General features: G+C 38.1%; 1 non-coding gene across 1 annotated transcript; it reads left to right on the top strand.

The window, feature by feature from the left end:
• The first annotated feature begins 299 nt into the window (after positions 1-299).
• Positions 300-463, top strand: LOC115868506. Its single transcript, XR_004045636.1, has one exon. It is a non-coding gene; the product is annotated as a U1 spliceosomal RNA (small nuclear RNA).
• Positions 464-20,615: the final 20,152 nt, after the last annotated feature.

Genomic DNA, 20,615 nt, shown 5'->3' with positions numbered 1-20,615 from the left:
CTCATTTCCTGAGACATCCCTGAGGAGAAGCCACATACACCTACCCTGATGCAGCCCTAGAAGCTGGAGTAGCTTTGTTGAGGCCCCTGGCCCCTGGCAGTGATGAGATGCTTACAATGTCTCTGGATCCAAAGATTTTTTACTCACTGGCTTGTGATCCTCCTGCATTCAGCATCATTGCATGTGTTTCCAGAGTCTAAAGAGGACTTTATAGATTGGTATCAGACATATGGGCTAATATTGGACTTATGGGCTTGAACTGACTGAGTTGGGATGCTTTCTTAACGTACAATTATCCTTTATATACCTGGCAAGGGAGATACCATGATCATGAAGGTGGTTTTCCCAGGGCAAGGCTTATCCATTGTGCTCCAGATGTGCTGACCCCTGCAATTTCCCTGAATGTAGGAAACTCAACTGCATAATTTGTGGCAGTAGGTTACTGTGTTCGCACTGTCCCCTGTTAAAAAAATTCTCTCTTATGCACATATGAGTTTCTATGGATTTGTTTCTCTAGTATACCCAGACTAACACAATTTGCATTGTGTTCATTTGTATATTTAAGATTGTTTGGGACATGAAAGTCAAGATAGATAACCCTTCAGAAATAGTAATAGGAGTAATGATTCCCTGAGGGTACAGGAAGAGGAGGTGGAGAAAGGAGGAATAATGGGAACTGATTGCATTGATGACTGTATAATCCCACTCAATGGGATCGAATAACAGAATTGTATGTGAATGGATATATTGGATTGTGTAAGATATAGCCAAAAACAAACAAACCATTATTTCAGAATTAAAAAAAAAAGGGTTCCAGCTCTCATTCTGAACATCATTTTCTCTAGAAGTACTTTCATGATTCCAAAATGGAGACATTTGCTTTCCCAATATATTTTCTTATGGCCTTGTACTTCTCTTTCATCAAAGTATTCAGTTCATTTTAATTCATGTCTTTGCTTCCTTACTACATTGCAGTAATATAAAAACTCTGTATATCTTACACCTAGAATATTGGATAAAAACTTGACTGTAAAACTATGTGGATGGATAAAATTGGCTCCCTCTTATTTAAGTATTTTTGAAAAATGTTTGTGTTGAATAACATATTTCTTATATATTCTTCATGCAACTTTGAATTAAATTGTTCAATAGTCATTTATACAATTACTTATTGATCACTCACAACGTACAAGGCATCATGACCAGTGCTGAAATTTCAGGGGTGAATAAGAAAATATGTCTGATACAGCTACTTAGAATTTAGTAAGAAAGAATAAATATCTTTAAAAATTGCTGATAATATGCTTGCATTCGGTTAAGAAAGACATTAAATAAAACTGTGTTTTTATGTAGGAAACTGTTGTTGAGTGATTACTTCCTTGATAAGCAGTATGACTGAAATTAAACAGATGAATGAATCTCAGTTCCTGCTTAAAGCACACATAATCTATTAGAAGATATTGACACATATTCCTAATAAACCAATTATAGTATATAGCCTACCTATGAATTTGGAATTCACAGAACTTCTTTGTTATCTAGACCTTGAACCTAGATCTAATTTTCTGAGTGCAATCTCACCATGACATTTTATTTGAATGTAGTGGCAGAGATATAGACATCTTCAAATTAATTTTCAGTACTATTAACCAGTTTAATACTCATTAAATATTTACTTAAGAAATAGAATCAAATTATCTAAAACATGCCAATGTCTATTATGTTATGAGTGTTGCTATGAAAATATGGCTAACTTGCAATTATTGAAACTATTCCTTTCCTTGTTCCTTTTTATAGAGTGGTATATGAGTCACAATGGTCAATATACAACTCACAAGAATTATTTGGAATAACTATTTGTTCTGTAAATTAATAAAGCCATGTGATTTTTATGTTTTTAATTCTCTTTAAAACAACCACTTTATTTCCTTTCATTAATTAAAATGAATTCATTTAACCCAAAGTCAATTTGTACACACTTTCCCCAAGTTCTCTGGAGTCAACAACAGACATAATTGTTTATATTTCATTTCATTTAGAAACTTTAACTCTGCAGAGACCTTCTTCCATTAGAGCACTGCTTATTCTATTAAACTTGGTCATTGAGTATATTTACTTCACTGGTAAAGAATGTAAATTGAATGCAAGAATGTGTCAATTTATGCACTCTGAAAGTTTCTGCAGAATCCATGATCTTTCATGAAATTCTCAGAGGAACCAGGACCTAAAGGCTCAAAAGAACATGTAATCTTTATTGTTCCATTTTGAAACTTTTGAAAACACAAAACTTCAGTCAAATATTGTAATGATAGCACTAGAAGTATTTTTAATACTTTAAAAAAACATTTTCCTGCCCCAATCAGGGCCAAACTGGTCCCTTCTCTAGAAGTATGTGCCACAGCAGAAAACCCACAGGTTGGGGAGAGGCTCGGCCAGTCATGCCTACATGGAGACAAACCAAGAAGGAAAAAGAGAGAGTGAGGGTCTAAACCCCATATCTGCACACCAAGACCAGCAGACGAAGTCCCTGCATGGATCTGCTAAGGTACAGAGAGAACTGTAGGGCCAACAAGAGCTCAAAACATAATGTCCTCTCACTGTAACATCCATGACACGGGACATTACTGGGTACACACAGCGGGGAGTTAGTCCAGTCTGAATATCCCACAGCGGGTAGAACCAAGAAGGGAACATAGCAGGTCAATAATTGGAGCACAGCCAAGCAAAAAACCCAGAGGAGCCCCCAAAATATACTTGAGGCTAGGAGGGTCAGTTCCTGGAATCCCCCCAGGACCAGTGGAGAGATAGTCATAATGGTCAGCAGACAGACCTGGAATTATGTATGCTTTTTTTGTTGCTGTCTTTTTGGCTAGTTTTTATCTTTTATTTTTCCATTTTTAATCAAGCTTTTGCTTTCTTTTTGTTTGGTCTTTGTTATGGCTGACTTGCCTACTTAAATAGGATAAGCATGGGAATCAAGTTCAGGGAGAAAGCAACAGAACCAACTGCTCTCGAGGGACTTGAGTGGAGGAAAGGAATGGGTGTGGAGAGCAAACAACGTGATAGACAGGGGAACAACTAGGGAATTGAAATCAACAACTGGGAGGATGTAGAGATCCTGGGGGTGTTGGAGCAAGAGCAATCTAGCTCAGAGGAATTACTAAAAGATGGAAGAAGGGTGAGTGTGATGGTGGGGCAGTAGGAAGGTAAAAGGAAACAGAGGAATGATCTGGGAAGCAAAGCTATACATAGAGATATAAGCATAGGTGTGCACATATGTAAATAAATTAATTCATAAAAATGGCGGTATTGGCCTATGTACATATATTTATAAGGCAATACACTCAGGTGGTGGATGGATTTTGGGCATGTGCTTAATCCCTTCCTCAAGGCAAAAACACTTTGTTCTAACAAACTGGCATTCTGTGATGCTCACCCTTCCAGCACAATAGTTGAAGACAAAATGGGTGAATAAGCAAATGTGGTGAAGAAAGCAGATGGTTCCCAGCTATCAAAAGATACAGTGTATGGGTTCTTAAAGGCTTGAAGATAAATAAGTGGCCATCTAGCTGAGAAGCAACAACCCACATGGAAGAAGCACACAAGCCTGTGTGATCATGAGGTGTTGATGTGATTAGGTAACAGGCATCAGAAGACATAAAACAAACAAAACCCATATTGTTGAGAACAAGGGGATTAGAGCAGCGACCCCAAATCCATCTGTAGACAATAGGACATTCCCTCACAGAAGGGTCACAAGGAAGAGATGAGTAAACCAAGGCACAGTATAGCACCGCTAAAAAACACAATGTTCCTCTCATTCCTTGAGGCTTCCTCACACCCCACTATCATGACCCCAGTCCTGTCTTTCACTGTGGGCTAGACTGGAGCATATGCACAGATAAGATATAAGACAAGATAAGATAAGAGATAAGAGTTCAAGATACACATAATCCAGGAACAAGAATGGGAGTATCAATACCATGAGTGTAGGAGTACAGTGGGGAGTGGAGGGGAAGGAGGGGGAGCTGATTGCAATGATCAACATACACCCCCCACCCCAAGGGGGACAAACAACAGAATCCATGGGGGAAGGGAGACAGCAGTCAGTGTAAGACATGAAAATAATAATAATTTAAAATTTTTCAAGGGGTTACAAAGGGGAGGGGCGGAAAATAGAGGAACTGATACCAAGGGCTTAATAGAAAGCAAATGTTTAGAAAATAATGATGGCAACACATGTACAAATATGTTTGATACAATTGATGTATGGATTGGTATAAGAGCCACAAGAGCCCCTAATAAAATGATCTTTTAAATATATATATATATATATATATACATCATATCTTTACAAAATAAAGTCAAAAGTATCACAACATAAGCATAAAAATGAAGACATCACAATGAAACTACACACATCCTCTGAGTATCTACACTTCTGAAGTTGGTATTTCCATCTCTCTAAACCTTCCTTAAAGAATTCTACACTCTAATTTATACCATATCAAATCATAGTTTTGTCAATTTTAAAGGAGTCAACTGTTTTGTTTCAATCTTCATTGAGTTTTGGTTTTTGCTACAAAGGAATTCTGAATGGACATGGTTGTAAGGCGAGGGGGTAAGTTTCCCAAGGAAATCCTCTTAGGAGTGTCCTTTCTGCCCTCAGACAACATGCATTATTATGATGGAAACAACTTTCCTGGACTTTTACTCACAATGTGGTTTTCAATTTTCCCAAAACTTCTTCACAAGAAGCCCTAATAATCATCCTTCAAATAAATCTAACATAATTATCCCTTGCGGCTTTCTCCTCCCAGAAAGAGTAACAGTCTCAGAAACCACAGGGATATTATTAATACCCTATCCCAGAGGACTGCAATGAGTTGGAATCAATTAAATGGTAGTGGATTTGGTTAGAAATTTTGGAATCAAAATATAGTAAATAGCCCCCATAATATTTGGAATTGACCTCTTTGCTTTGAATTTACTGTTCCAATATCTAGGAGCCGAGGTTTTATCGAGACCTTTTTGACCACAGTAGTTTAAACATTGGGCTACTAACTCCAAAGTCGACAGTTCAAGCACGCCTATTGCTCCATAGAAGAAAGATGAGCCTGTCTGTTCCTGCAAAGAAAGCCCAGGGACAAGTTGTATTCTGTCCTATAGGGTTGCTATGATTGGGTGGTGATTGTGTTGACTTTTCTCAAGATCACCTACTGAGACTTAGACCCATGAATTACTGAGCAAATTTGTTTGCAGCCACCACTGATAGCAGAGGCTTATTTAAATATGTTTTGTCTGGAATAAACTGTTGCATGCATGAAATAGAACCGTAAAATCAGTCCTTTTTGACTTATCCTCCTATAACTAATTAACAGCACATACAAATTACCAGTGCTTTATTGAATCTATTAAGGTCCTGTATGGTGAAAGTAGTTAAATGTTTAATTATTAGCAAATAGATTGGAAGTTTTAAACCACCTAGATGTACACGCAGAGAAAGGCCCAGCCATTTGCTTGAGAAAGATTAAGAACTTGAAAGCCCAACTCTGCGTCCACGCTTGCTTTGAGTTGCAATCAACTCAAAGCAATAAACAACAGTAACATTTATCCCACTAGCTTAACAACCTCTGAAGCCTGTTATGGAATCCCATTTTTATAGCATATCTAGTATAAAAAAATATATGAAATATTTGATGGAGAAATTGACAAGAGTTTCTATCTATGTTACTGGATGAATAAATTCAAGATGTCATATAACCCCTAATTTTGATTCATAAGCATAACCTGTTTTGTGGCTACATGCATTATATGTTGTAAACTATTTGGTGTATGGCTTCTGATCATAGAAAATGACAAATTGACATTAATAAACATTGATCAAATTTAAATAATCAGTTTACAACTGCTTTTGTTTCCTTAAAAACAAACAAAATGATGAATAAAATACTTAGCCTTCAGGTATTCTATTATTTTAAACAATATTTTTATCACATATCTATTTTGTTGCCCTTTAATACTATAAAGTTGCTAGTACTGAGTGGGAACTGAAATGCTTTCTGCTAGGAGTATAAGACTACATTTTAATGAAATAAACAAAAGTGAGTCTAAGAACATTTTTTTTTATATAATTTGAGGCCTAGTTGGAGCCTGATAAATGATCCCTACACTTGATCACTGTGCTACCTGAGTAATGATATATTATTGATTTTTTTTACCCATTGTACATTTCCTATTTCCACAGAGGTAACAAATATACAATAAATATATCTGTTTAAGGCCTGGTTGACTAGAGAAACAAATTCAGTGACACTTATATATGTATAAGATAGCAGTTTATCTCAAAGAACAATTGTTTATTGAGAAAACATCCCAGCCCAGTACAGATCAAGTCTGTAAGTTCGAGATTAGCCCATATATCCAATACTAATCCATAAATCCCTCTATAGACTCACACAGCACATGCAATGATGCCAAATGCAGGATGACCACTTCCTGTTTTGTGGATCCAGTGGCTTGTGGATCAAGCACCTTCAGGGCTCTGGCTGCCATCAGCGTGGCTACATGTGGTTTGTCAACAGGAAGGCAATATAGAGAGAGAGTGTGTCCTGCCTCCAGGGATGAAGAGGAGAAATTCCAAGAATCCTCATGAGAAGACCATGTCCACCAGGCGGATAATCAGACTGTGACCTGATTGTCAGGCTAGAATACACCCCTGCATTCTTTTATCAACTTGACCTGAAAATGTGTAACTTCCACAATATCATTCAATTAAATTTATATTTTTAGGGAAAATAATCAAGGTGTTAGAAATGGCAGGAATAGCAAACATAAAGGTAGCCAGAATATTATACAAAGATTGACTTTAGAGACCACCCTCACCTTTCTTCCTCACTTAATAGTTCAGAAATGAAGATATATAAGTGTAGGAAATTTTATACAGTTTATAAATCAAGTACTTTGTTCTGGAATTAGAGCACAAGTGGGTCCTTTATGGATTTCCGTGGTGTGCACTTTTTTGGTGCTTACAACAATCTAGGCCCTGTACTTGGTATACTCTGAGGTAAAAGTCAATGGTATAAAACAGGCAATTGAAATTCAATTGAAATTCAATGATTGCTGGCGACACATGCTTGCTTTCCAGAGTGCTGCAGATACAAGATGATGGCCTTCAGTATGGATTACAACTTTATGTAAAGAAGACCAAAATTCTCACAAGTGGACCAATAAGAAGCATCATGATAAAAGGAGAGCAGATTGAAGTTGTCAAGGATTTTGTCTTGCTTGGATCCATAATCAATGCTCATGGAAGCGGCAGTGAAGAGCTCAAAGGACACCATTTACCCATTGCATTGGGTAAACAGGCTGCACAATACCCCTTCAGACTATTGAAAGCATGAGCTTTGAGGACTAATTTCAGTCTGACTCAAGCCGTGGTATTTTCAACTACCTCAAATGCAGGTGAAAGTTGGGCATGGAATAAGGGAAATCAAGAAGAACTGATGTGTTTGACTTGTGGTGCGGGTGAAGATTATTGAAAGTACCATGGACTCCCCACAAGACAGTAGTAGAGCCAGAGTGCTCCTTGAGGCAAGGATGGTGAGACTTTGCCTTACATGCTTTGGACATGCTATCAGGAAAAAGCAGTTCTTGGAGGACATGATGCTTGGTAAAGTGGAGGGGTATCAAAAGAGAGGAAGGCATTAAGGTGATGCATTGATACAGTGGCTGCAGCAATGGCTCAAGCACAGGAACCATTGTGAGGCTGGCACAGGACCAGGCAGTGTTTCATTCTGTTGTGCACAAGGTCTCTGTGGGTAGGAACGGACTCACTGCCACCCAACAACAGTAACAAGAAATCTTTTATGGAGCATAGAGGCTCATCTTCCACTCTGGCTTGCTGACAGGTGTGAACTCTAGACCCAACATTGACATCAAGCTTATAAGAAAATGTAAATGATTCTTTGTTTCTGTAGATTAAAGGAAATTTAAGACACCAACATTTCAAAAACTGAGCAAAGCTATACTACAAAGTATGGTGTTAAGTACTTGGATGGTAAAACTCTAAGAGTGAGAACATGTAATATTCATGAATATAACAAACTTATGTATATATACTTTGTATTTAAAGAACTAGATGACAGTATTAAGATTGTCAAAAGGCTTCAAGGTCTACATGGAGACTTAATGTTTCTCTGGAAATCTAATGAACCATTTCAGGGATATTTTTCAAAGTCCTTTCTTAGGACCGAGAAGTAGTAGTGGCCCGAACGAGTAAGCTCCGAGATGCCAACTGAAGGGTGAGTGAATCTAACCCACCCGGAAGACACTCAGGAGCAATGCATGGTGGTCGATTTCTAGAAGACTGCGGCCTTGAAAACCCTAGGGAGAGATTTTAATCTGATACACAAGAGTTGGCCGTGAGTTAAGCATCTGGTTTGGGGTTTTTGCTGTTGTTCTTTTCCTTTGACCACTCTCTCTGCCATTATCCTGTGGATCATGGAAGAATATGAAAAATATCAAGGTTTTTGTCTAGCTTCATGACCAGACCCAGGGCAGTCCCAGCACATATCTAGCCTGGCCAGAGACAGCCTCAGTTTTCTCCTGCTTTGCAGGAGATCCGAGTTTTTCCTATGCCCTGGACTGGGTCCTGGGAACTTCTCAGTGTGTCAGGGACTCACCAGAGCTTGCTCAGCAAGGCAGTGGAGTGAAGATCTTGGCAGTGGCACCAGGTCCCCAGGTCCTGGAGCCCCAGGAGCTGCTCCCAGGTCAATAGGGATGATGCCTGGCACACCTGGTCTTAGGCCATATTCTTGTAGGTGGTCTTGAACAGATAGCACAGGGAGGTCACCAGTTTTCTCTTATGGGGAATGCAATCCTGGTACTTGCTGTGTTGGAGGTGCTATACGAACTTGGGGACTCTTCCCCTACATAGGGTTCCTTCTCTTCTCTTTCATGACTTGTGCAGAAATATGTGAGTGAGAGACTGACTTTGACCAGCATACAGTAGCTCATGTCTGCAGGAACTATTTCTTCCTAAGCTAAGCTTCCTTTAAGGTCACCTGCGCATTCTTAACTCACAAATGGTGCCTGGATCCAGGGATCTCCAACCTCCTCTCTCCCCAGGATTTTAATGAGCCACCTGCTTATTTATCTGAATGCCAATCTATGGGAAAACGAGGAGTATCTTATTTTTTCCATGGGGCAGCTGCCCTAGGATCTTATTTTCAATTCAATGGAGTTCTTTCTCAGAACGGGTCCTGAGTCTGTGTATCGAGTGACCAGCTGGACACACGACAAATTCAGCCTTCTCCTGGTCATAGAGGATTCAAGATCGCGACCAATCTATTCTTTACAGAAGTCTGCAGAGCCCTGGTTTCCAGTCATCTCGCAGTTCTCCTGCCTCAACTTTAGTTTTTAATCCCCTGTCTCTCTTTACTATTAGGACCCAAAGCTTACCTAACCAGTGTACTGGCCATTTTTGACTTTGTGGTTCTTTCTTTGGAATTCTCTGCTCAACTGTCTTCAGTTATGATGCTGGCAAAAAGAGGGATGTGAGGTAGACTCAAACTCCCACTAGGCACACAGACCCCTTAGTCTATCTCTAGACCTATTCAGGGTCTATTCGTTTCAACAGCCTTCTTAGGTAATGCCCTGGATGAAATAGAGGTATAAGGCTCCAGGTCATCATTACCGAACTTCTCTGAGGACTATAAGTTCTCTGTGGACTATAAATCATGTCCTGTCCCTTTTCCTAAAGAGGAATTCCTGTGCTCAACCAATAACCCAAACTTAGGCAGGTTGGAACCACCTGGAGGCACTACTGTAAAAAGGCCTGACTATGTGCTTCCAAAGAGGTCACTGCCATGAAACCGTGTGGAACACACTTCTGCTCTGCACATGCAGGATTGCTACGTGTCAGCATCAACTAGATGACAAGCAGCAACTTTTTGTTGTTGTTGCAACCAGCATAAAACCTAAACACAGGAGCATGATTTTATCCATTACTCCATCTCTCTCCCGGCCTTTTTACAAAAAGTGAAAGTTCGTATCTTGCCACTGGGTGCTGGTCTCACTAGACTGGGAAGAGAGGCCCTTGTTTTTTTCCATCAAATAGTTTCTTCTGCACTTCCTAGCCTCTTCCTGTCAAGGAGCTAGGGTGGGAGGGAAGCTGATCAACACAGGGCAGCTGCCCTGAGGGATGCTGGGAGCCTAGGTCTTTGGTTTCCCCTAGGGCCTCCCTCTCAGAAGTTTAGAGTCAGAAAGCAAGGTGATCAGTGCCTGGTCTTTTTTGGGCCTCTTTGGTAAGCTTGACCCCTTCCTATTGCCTTCTCCTGCGGCTTCATCAGAGCCTGAGCTCACCTGAGCTGGGAAAATTTTTGATATTTGGTCATACTAGAGACCAACACATAGATAAAGCAGGGTCCTGATGTAATGCCCCCAAACAAAGCAAAACATACAAGAACAACAACAAAAAAGAGATAGAATGATAATTGATTAAATTGGGATGGGGACTGCATTAGAACCTGTCAAGGTTAGGAGGAAACTCAAATCCTCAAATCCTCATCCATAGCTGGGGTGTGAAATGGTAGAGCCACTGTGGCAAACAGATGCTAATACAAATGATGAAAACAAGAGTCCAATGTAGTTGTACAAATAAACTTTTTTTTTAATGGTGAAACCGAATGTGTCAACTTGGAGATTTTTCTGAAACAATCACTTGAATGAAAGGCAAGATGCAAAATTCAACAGATGCACATTCATACGCATATAAATATTTTAAATAAGCAGAAAGTAATATAGAGAGTTGAAATGATATACATAATATTTTTTTCTTTCCATTCTTGTAAATTATAGATAGCACAAAACGTATCCATTCCACAGCTTCCATGTGTACAATTTAGTGATGGCAATAACATTAATTATGTTGTGCAGTCATCCCCCATAGTAGTTACGAAGTTTTCCAGCACAACAAACAGATCCGCGCTGCTTCCAAAGCAATAACTCACCTTTGCACCTTTTGTATACCAGGTACCAACATATTAAAATATTGATATGCTTAAGAATGGCTAACGTTAAATTATATTTAATTTTATCATCTTATATATGTGTACATAGGATAGATTAAAATGTAAAATAAAAGTAAACACCAAATCAAATATTCTACCAAATCTTTCTAGAGTAAATTCCATTAGACCATCTGTGACTGCATTGTATTAATTCAAATCACACAGATGTGCTAATGTCCTGGTGTACAAGGTCTAGCTGGAGAGCGAAACTGTCCTTCAGCTCAGCTTTTCTCCGACATGTCCAGATAAACCACACATGTCCTGTAAAGTCCGCATAGTATTCACCATCTGATCTCCTCGTGTGCTCACACTGGGGCAATTTGGGCTCCCTGTCAAAGATGAGCTAAGTAGGAAGGAGGACAGTGTGGGTCAAGTACAGCCAAAAACTGACTCCCCGAAAAACAAGTCAAAATCATTTTGATGAGGAGGGGGATCTTCTGAAACAACCAGCACATTGGTTGTTTGACCTCAGAGAGGCCATTTGGTTCTCAGGTTTTCTCTGCGAGGAAGGGCTGAACATTTCCAGTTTCAGGTATTGTTGGTGGGTCCTGCTTTAATCAGCTTTTGGAGAGAGAGGTTGGATTAATCTCTAACTTCTAAAGGGAAACCAAAAATGTATAATATTATAAGTGAGCAACAGAGAGCTCATTAAAGTCTAGCTCATTGAGGATGACTATGACATTTTTAGGGCAGGTGAACAACCATTTGTTTTTCATTACATGTTAGTTTATCCCTTAGAGAAATGGGAGAGTGATCATTATCAAGTACGGGATAGGTTGAGGTGTTGGAGTAAAGACTGTTATTGTTAGTTGCTTTCAGGTTGATTCAGACTCACATAACCTCACGTATGCAAAGTGGAACTGCTCGGTAGGCAGTTGCTTCTCTACGGCAGATGTGGTACAGCGAACAGTTTCTGTTAGTTACTTCAGTTTCCATCACCAGCTGAGGTTTTATACACGAGTGACCGGCAGGCTGACCACAAAGTAACATAAATAAGGAGGTCAGGATACAGAGTTTGATGGCACAGAGACTTGATGAATAAAGATTTTGACAGTCAGCGTGGGAGAGAGCAAGGCTAAGAGTAATGGGAAAGTGTTCTTGTTAAATGCCTTCACGTCATTTCGGATTCATAGCAACATATATACAATGGAATGAAACACTGCCTGGTCCTGTGCCATCCTTACAATTATTCGTATGTTTGAGCCCATGAACGTAGCCATTGTGTCTTCAATCTTTGAAAAAGCCTTCCTCTGTTTCACTGTCCCGCTGCGTCGTTACCAAGCACGAGGTCTTTCTCATGGGAATAGTCTCTCCCGGCAGCCTGTCCAAGCAGGAGAGAAGGAAGCCTTGTCACCCTTGCTCCCCAGTGAGCATTCTGGCTGGAGTTCTCCCCATATAGAATTGCTGTCCCTTCGACAGTCTGAGGGACCTTCCATATCCCTTGCCAGAACCATCATTCAAGTACATTGATTCTTCTTCAGTCTTCCTTATACGAGATCCACTTCCATATGCAAATGAGGCGATTGACAATACCGTGGCTTGAGTAAAGCACAGCTTAGTTCTCAAAGTAACATCCTTGCATTTCAATACTCTGAAGAGATTTACCCAATGCAATGTGTTCTTTGATCTCTTGATCGCTACAACCATGAGCATTGATTGGGGATCCAAGCAAGATGAAATCTTTGACATAAATCATTTCTACATTGTTCATGATGCTACGTATTGATCCATTTGTGCAGATCTCGGTTCCCATTTACATTGAGTAGTCATCCACACCAAAGGCTACAGTCCTTGAGCTTCATTAGTAAGTATGTTAAGTCTTCCTCCTTTTTCAGCAAGCAAGGTTGTATCATCTGCATATTGCAGGCTTTAATAAGTCCTTCTTCTAATCCTGATGCCTCATTCCTCTTCATAGAACCCAGCACTCTGAGGATTTGCTCCTCAGAAATTGGAAAATTATGATGAGAGAATGCAACTCTGATGCACACCTTTCCCAATTTTAAACCATGAAGTATGTCCCTATTCTGTTCGCACAACGACCTCTTGTCGGTGTACAGATTTCCCATGAGTACACTGCATTGCTCTGGGATTCCCATTCTTCCCAAGGCTATCCATGGCTTATTTTGGTCCACACTGTTGAAAACCTTCACCTTGTCAATAAAACAGTGGTAACTGTCTTTCTGCTTTCAGCCCAAATCTATCTGATATCAGGATGATTTCCCTTTTACTACGTCCGCTAATAGCAAAGTAGATTATTTAAAGTGGCAAATGAAAAGAAAAAGAGGAGGTCACTCTACGTTGAATATAAAAGTTAAAAATATTTCTGCCAGGGTAGAACAACTGCATGAAAAGATGGTGGCTAACGGCAATTTCTTGGGATCCTTTCTTTACATTTATGGCATGATACCAAAATCAAAGTGTTTTCAGTGAGATGAATTTCTCTTACTCGTAATTCTTCTTTCCTCAAAGATATCAGTGACCCTCTGTGGGTAGAAATATTTGTGAAAAATATTTCTTGCATTATCTCTCAAATCCCTTTTAGGTGGATATTGCAATTCTCTTATCACCATAGTCACATTTGTTTTGTTCCGCAGTTTTCTATTCCTAGAATTTCTGGCACTCAACGTTAGTGAGGGGCTTGAAGAATTATTCCTCTCTGTGTGTGACAAAATTGGCTTTAATTAAAAATGCATGACAGAAAATCCATCACTTCATTAATGTACTTACTTGGTGTCTATTTAAGATAGCCTTTGTTCCCAATAACGTTATTCAGACCCAGTTGTACTCTACTCATTATAACGTGATTTTCCTAATGAGAAAATTTTACTTTCTCTGCAAAATGAAATAAAATATCTTTTATTGTACTTTCCATGGCTCCATTAAAATTGCAGAAAGCACAAGCTTATTAGTGACAAATGAGAAAAGTGGTGGCTGATGTTCTCTCATCCTTCCTGCCTGCTTATGAAAAAGGATAATTACAATGATAATTTGAAGACTATGTATCTTTTTAAAGGTTCAGCCTGTGATATATCAAGCTTATGTTATACATTTATTCTTCATTAGGAGTCATGCTAGAACTGGTATGAATTATACCTTGTAATGATAAAAACATTTATATTACTGCTATTGATTTAAACACTAACAGTTTCAGGATGTTATAAATATCCGAGTTAGTGATATTTATGATATACACTTTCATAAGCTCAACAACTGTCATTTCAAAGATGAAGATGACTATTATGAATCTATAAAAGGGTCTGCTGTTTTCTTAAGAGCAAATGCTATGCCAACAGAGCTCAATAGCGTGATCTATTTTCATGGGAACAACATTTTTGAAATCAAGGATTGTGTTTTATTTACCAGTGAACATAGATTTTTATATAAGACAGATGAGATATTTAGCCAAAACAATGAAACAAATTTCTTTTTAAAATGTGTTCATGTAAAATATATTTTAATTTAAAATACCTTCCAGTTCATACAGCATGTTTAGTTATTTTGGGAGAAATCTATAGTTACTAGCAAACACTGTTGATTATTATATTTTCTTTTGAATATTGTTTTTAAATTCTATTTTATAGTTTCAAAAATCAAATGGCTCCAACAAAGGATGTTGTGTGAAAAGACTCTGCAAACACCTAGTGCAGGCCCTGAAGCATGGCCCGCCTTTCATGCAAATGTCCTGAAGCTTCTGCAGAACTTGATGTGCTCCGTTAAGCTTGTGTGTTTCTTCCAAAAATTCTTATTTCACATGCATCTTCTTTGAATTTCTGGCTAACAAGTTCCTTTTATTGTAGCTCTTAAAATTTCTTATAAAAGGTAGGATATGACGTCTATCATCTATTTTAGCACAAAGATGAGTAAACACCAAGTGTTGAAAGGAGTGTTCAATAATTTTCAAAGTCTTATCTAAAAGTAGAAGTGTATCAATGGTTAGCATGTATTTTGTTAACCATTGCTTTTAAAATGTCCTTATGCAATTTATTTACTTGTCTGTGTGTGATAGATCTGAGAATTCAAGATGATGCTTGTTTTGCCTCATTGTTAGGATTAAATTAACAATATCTGTAATAAAATTAAAGATTAACTGTGGAAACAATACTATTTCAAAAAGATTAACACTTATTATTTTTTAAAAATTTGTAAATGTACCAATAATATTATATCTATAGTAATTACTAGATGGTGACCTATGTAAATTTCACAGTCATAAATATAAATTTTAAAGAAGTTATTATCATCAAGAATCTGCGAAGAATAGAAATAAAATGATGAGTTGCTTGATTTCTGGGAAACCCACTTCATAATTTGTAAATGGAGTCTTTCTGAAATATCTAACTCGATTTTTCTTAAATTCAATGTTTGTTGGATTTTATTAACTATTTTCAAAACAGCTTAACTACAATCATTATTTATATTTAAAAATTTTGAATAGGAAGTTTGGAGCCATTCAACTTTCTTCTACTTTCTCTCTTACTTGAAATGTCTTTAGAAAGAATCAGTAATCATGTTTTATTTATTTATTTATTCTTCTTAGTAATCATGTTTTTATATTAACATACAAGGTCTTAATATAGTGTCTAAAAGGTACTTAAAAAGTACATAAGCCACAGATTAAGATAACATGTAGATTTAGCTGATATGATGATACAAGTATATTTTTTCACTTGAGATGAACCATGACAGACCATTACCAGATAAATTTTCAAATACATCTATTTGACTTAGCGGAGAAAGGAATCCTATATAAAGAAAGCCAAAAAGAGATGATCGTTTTGATGGCAGGATGGCATTTCTGAATAAAATGAAATGGAATGTAAATGCACTGGAGATAAACTGAAGGCATGAGAATGCAAAATAATTGCAGGATAATGGGGTGTCCAAAGATCTAAGATGAGTGAGAATTTGTGGAAAATCAAGGAAACTTCCTTGATTTTATCTTACTTTGGGGTATAGACTAAGACACTTTGAAAGAACTCTATTTGTAGACCCACTTCTGCTATTTATTTTTAAAAGTAAGTTAAATCACATGAAAATGCACTATTTTTGTCATTTTTACAATAGGATTGCTTCTTAACTTATTTGATAGAAGTACATCTCAAAAGAGATTAACAATATAACCCACTGCTATTGGGTCTATTTTATTGAACTCATAATGATCATTCTACAGGCTAGGTTAGAACTGCTCCTTTGGACTCTGAGAGTATAAATTTTTGTCAGAGCAGACAACCTCATTGTTCTCCCATAGAGCGGTTGATGGGTTTGAATTGTCAACCTAGCTCTTTTACATTCCACCACAAGACTACTTAGGTAACAATTAAAAAAAAAAAGAAGCAAACTCACTGTCCTGTCCATTCCTACCCAAAGTGTTTCTATAGAGCAGGGTAGGACTCGTAGAGACCCTATCAGATAGGGTAGAACTGCCCATCTGGGTTTCCCATGGAGTGACTGATGGTTTTGAACTGCTGACCATGTATGACCTTGTGGTTAACAGCCCAAGGCTACAAAACCATCAGTATATTTAATGAATTGTAGATGGTTCTTACCCATTTATTCCTGCCTTTGTCCGATTAACTCATCCATACATTTATGTACTTTGCAGTGCACACTCTTGCATTTTACCCAAAGGAGCATCTAGAAATTGTTAGGAGTGTCTAGAAATGTTAACTGACATTTCTAACAATTTTTGACATTGTAGAATCTCTAAGGAGAACCATGGTCCTGTGCTCTATTTTTACATTAATTATGACTTTCATTTATGTAAATTTGACAAGTCATTGGAGGGTGAAAATGATGAGTAAGTTGAATATTACATAAAGTCTTCTCTAGTTGATTGATACTTCACTTGTTATACTGCATTAAGAGGAATTTTGATAGTAATGGATTTGCCTCAGCTTGAATATTATTCCTTTGATCTCTTGCTTCATGGAATCTATATTTTTCTTTCTTTAGATTATTCAGTAAATATGTAATTTTTTGCCAATTATTTTATTTGGTAATTTGTTAGGATAGCACTACAAATAACAGTTATTTCTACTGTTTCTTGTTACAGTGATGCAAGTATAGTGAACAATCCCTCAAATTGTATTTTAACTTTGTAGCCACACACATGTAAAACTTTGAGAAGTGAATCAAGTTTATGTTATGCATGCAATATAACACCAGTAATCTGTTTCTCGTGGTAAAACTCCTTAGACTTTTATAGGGCAGCATTGTCATATTATAAAATGCTATTTGGCGGAGAGTAGACTAAATTTAAAATTAAAAGATTATATTTATAAGGATGATCTATTAAAAGTACTCATCTGATCTGAAGTAATTCAAGTACCCAGGTGTGGCAAAACAGCTCTGATTCTAAATTCAAAAGCAGTGAGGAGTGAGTTGGATTATTGGATATAGCACTTAGTTGATGTTTTTTTCTTATCCTTGACTTTAGGTGGTTAGTATTATTCAAAAACTTGTAGGTGCACAAGTATTTGATTCATTAATTGTGAAAGACTAATACAATAGGATTTTAATGATAACTTCAGAGATAAAAAAATAAAATAATTGTGAAAATGCTCAATTTAAAGAAGGGAAATAGTAAAAAGACCATACTGAATTAGGCCTTTCAACACGAGAATTGTATAAACTGGATAGCAATATCATATTCTAATAGACATCTTATACAGTTAAATAAATTAATAAATAAGCAAAGAGTCCTGCTCAGTGGTTCCTTGAGGTGGGAAGTGGACAAAGGAATGAGGATTTTCTTGTTTGCTTCTATGTAACATGAGGTGGTTTCAAAAGTTGTGGGAAAATGGAATTAAAGATGATGGTATTTTTCCATGAACTGTTGTGAGACCCCTGTATATGCTTTGCGTGGAAACATTTGTTACTCCTCAGCAAGTATTCCAAAGAGGAAATGGCATTTCGATTTTACAAATGTCAAACTAAACGTTTAAGTAAAGTCGGTATTAAAATGACCATTTCTACTCCTAGAGCTAAACTGGAAGCCTGGGCGGCCTAGTGGTTCCACATCAGGCCTCTAACCACAGGTGAGTAATTTGAAACTGCCAGCGGCTCTTCAGGAGAAAGATGAGCTTTTCTCCTCCCATAGCAATTTACAGTCTCAAAAATCCACAGGCATGATTCTATACTGTCTACTAGGGTCACTGTCGGTCAGAATTAACTTGATGGTAATGAGAGTGAGGGATACAGTGAATTAGCTTTTATGACACTGTCTTTCCGATCTTCCATCTTCCTTTCATTTTTTTCTTCTTCCTTGCTTCCTCTCTCTTTCTCTCCTTTCTTTTCTATTTCTTTTTCTTCGTTCTTTCTAATCTCCTTAAAAGATATATTAGCACTTAGCCAAAGCTGGAGTGATGGTGCCTTCATTGTTAAAATACCATGTTCATCTAGTATTCTTTATTGTAATGTATGCGTGCATGCACCTACTCCTCACTGATGAACTGTCTTGTTTTTGCGTAACTGTTTTTGCATAACAATGTACACCTTGTAGTAATAAATGCAAAGTGTGGGGCAATAGTAATGTTGGCTGTTCACTGCAGATCCCATTAGGGAGTTGACCACATTATGTTAATGTGGTAGTTATATAATCGCTTGTAAATTTGAGGATTAAGAGTGAAAGGGTGGGGTCTAGTCTGTCAATTGGATGATAGCCAATGAGGTCTCTATGTGGGCATGGCTTTTTTCCTGAGAATTCTGGGAAATCCGGTTTTTCTCTTTGGAGGCAGGAGAGATTCTCTGTCACTTCCTTGGAGACACTCCACTTACAAGGCTGACTTCCTGCGAGACATCCCTGAGGAGAGGCCACATGAGCCTCCCTGATGCAGCCCTGGATGCTGGAGCAGCTGTTTGGAGACCCTGGCAGCACTGAGATGCTTACCACACCACTGGATCCAAAGACTTTCTACACACCGGCCTGTGATCATCCTGCATTGTATGTGTTTCATGAGTGTGAAGAGGACTTCATAGATTGACATTGGACATGTGGGCTAATAATGGACTTATGAATTTGATCTGGACTGAACTGGGATGTTTTCTCAATAGTCAATTGCTATTGTATATACACCTCTTTCTTATTTTCATATAAGTCCCAATGTGTTTGTTTCTCTAGTCTACCTGGACTAACACAACTCCTGGTACCAATTGTGTTAGACAGGGTTCTCTTACAGAAACAAAACCAGGACACTTATGATTTTATAGATAGATGATAGATGATAGATGATAGATAGATAGATAGATAGATAGATAGATAGATAGATAGATAGATAGATAGATAGATAGATGATAGATAGATGATGATAGATAGATAGATAGATAGATAGATAGATGCAGCACAAAAGAATATAACAGCTAATGAGTCCCCACAGCAGTACAGAGGGCTCAATTCAACTCACTTCTGGGAAACAGTTGATATACTGGAAGTCCTTCAACTCACGAGGGCTGCTGGATCCAAGGTCAAGGGAGCAGATAGCAGTGTTCTGTAAAACAATGCAGGAAGTCTGGCCACAGGCAGCAAACAACAGTGCAGGCCACCAACAGTCAGCCAGATGACAGGAACAGACAGTCCCCAGCTCAAACGATGTATACACCAGCAGTGTGGTGAAACAGGTCTCGAAGGAACTTCAAGCTTTAGGTATTCCACAGATAGTGCAGCTCACAAGTTAAGGCAGAGAACTAGTGAAGGCAACTGCATGCTGGTCCAATCACCAGAGAGTAAGAGAGAGACAGGCTGGGCTTGCCAAGCCACGTATCTCTTTGCCCTCCAATCAAACTGCAACTTTATTAATCCCGCATGTTCCTATTGGCAAGGTTGGCACAATAAACCTCCCTAGCACAGTCAAACCACATTATGGAGGACTACTAGGCCTCAACTTGGAAATCATAAACTGGACACGAAGTCCCACTGTCACATTACTCTTGTACCCCGGGAGCTACTGAGAGTCCATGCCAGAGGTTTCTTTTAGTTGGCGGATGCATTCTCTGTTTTAATGTGAATTACTATTTCTCTCCCAAGAACAAATAGTTGAAACTGTAATGCTGGATGAAACATAGTTAAAGTCAGGACGTAACTGGACTACCTTGTTTTGTTCTGAGTCTTGAGAGCTTTGCAAGTGTGTGTAGTCTGACCATTTGCTACTGATCTCTATTAGTGGAAGGTATCTGAGCTGTCCTCCTATGACGGATTTTGGACGTAAGCATGTTCTAGTTTTTCAGGATATATTATAAGACATGGTTTATGAAGTTAGCTACCAATGCATCAAACCTAATGATGTGGTGATAGGTTGACCAGGCGTCTTCTGGATATATCTCTTGAATGATTCCTTTGTGTTTAGTTTTGCTTGGCCTGCCTGAACTCCATCACTCTGTTAGTTCAGTTCCTTTGCTTATGTCTTCTGTAACTAATAGAGTGCTCCTTGTAGTGAGTTCCTAATAAACACTTGTTAAATTGAATTGTACTCGATTTTACCTTCTGGCTATGCAAAACAAAGTAACAGCCATCCTGAGCGCTGGAGGAGGGAAACTTTTCATAGCTTT

Source organism: Echinops telfairi, unplaced genomic scaffold, assembly GCF_000313985.2.
Source record: "Echinops telfairi isolate 266 unplaced genomic scaffold, ASM31398v2 ScPeMD7_11;HRSCAF=52, whole genome shotgun sequence".
Classification (NCBI taxonomy): Eukaryota; Metazoa; Chordata; class Mammalia; order Afrosoricida; family Tenrecidae; genus Echinops; species Echinops telfairi.
Note: the sequence above shows the minus strand (reverse complement) of the source record. Positions and strands in the feature narration are given on the sequence as shown.